Source organism: Sitophilus oryzae, unplaced genomic scaffold (genome assembly GCF_002938485.1).
Source record: "Sitophilus oryzae breed Bouriz unplaced genomic scaffold, Soryzae_2.0 scaffold_1441_pilon_pilon, whole genome shotgun sequence".
Lineage (NCBI taxonomy): Eukaryota > Metazoa > Arthropoda > Insecta > Coleoptera > Curculionidae > Sitophilus > Sitophilus oryzae.
In genome coordinates, this window is record NW_022146106.1 from 483,943 (window position 1) to 485,397 (window position 1,455).

Below are 1,455 nucleotides of genomic sequence, written 5' to 3' on the forward strand. Positions count from 1 at the left end.
GTGTTTTGTATTATTCGTCACGCGTATTTTCCAAAGTAGTTTATGCAAAGGCAAAAATATGTTTAGTAGTTAATTATAAGCCTCTCTAGTATGCACTCCTCTGGAAACGACACTAACGCTTTCAATAACAATATATCGCAAAGCTTTTGTAATCCAAATTAAGTACATGATGTTCATGTATATTTTAGCCAATAAAATCTCATTGGGTTTACGAAAAAAATAAATTATGAAATTTTTAGTGTTGTCTGAATCGTCATATATTCTAATTTTCTAAATATCAAAAACTCTTTGAACTGTCAATCTTTGACATAAGTTGCATTTTTTAAATAGAATGTCCTATATCTGATGTATCAGTTAAATAGACATTTTATTTCTGATTTCAAAAATTGTACATTTTTTAAAAATAATAAAACCTTTTTTTTTAGTTTTAATAATTCTATGCAGTTTCAAGACAATGTAAAATAAGTATTCTTTCAAATCAATCACATAGACGGATAGTTTATTTAAAATTTATGTCAAAATTTGCCAAGGAAAAGGTTTTTTTATTTCGAAATTTTATATTCTAGCAATTCAGACAAAACATTTATAATTTATACTTTCTAAAAACAATATTTACAGAGATGGTTATTGGCTAAAATATACGTGAACACCCTGTACAAAGTGCTAAAATTTAATAACTGCGTGTTGCCGTTATTACAATTTGTAATAGGTATCATTAATTGTGTACAATATAACACAAATTTTTGGGAATTTCATTTAATCATCTATTGCAAAAGTCTGTGTCAGTGCATCAAAATTTTATATGGCATCTAAACTAAATTTGCTGAATAATTAGAGTAGCTGATGACATAAATTTTAATCTCCAAAGAAGGAAAAAAATATTAAATAATTTAAAATAACATCGACGAATTCAGGTACATTCTTATTTAATAGTGATGAAATTAAAGTTTAGTTACACTCAAAGGTAATTATAATTATTCATTATTTTATTAATCGGGAGAAATACGTAAAACAATAAGATATTTATCATACAATACAGATAATACTCTTCTAGCACATAAACGTGTATGTTTGTAGATTAAATTATTTTCCAGATTTATCCCAAATAAGTTTTTAGAAACCTTTAAATATGTACTTATATACGTAAGAGATAAATATAAGCTTTAAATGTTTACTATACGTTTTAGAAGATTTATTGAGAATAGGTATAATATATTTTTGTGTTTATGTAACTTGTAAAATATTGACTCATTTGTAATCCTTCCCTTTAAAAGGCTATATATAATTTGATATTAAATAATGCATGAAAAATCTTCCAGATTAACAGCGTTTTCAGATTAAATATCCAGATGACGGCGTTCTCGAGAGTACTATAAAATATACTATTACTTTACATGTTTTATCTGTTTGGTCAAAAAGTATCAAGTAAAATAAATAATAATATAATAAGTTAAT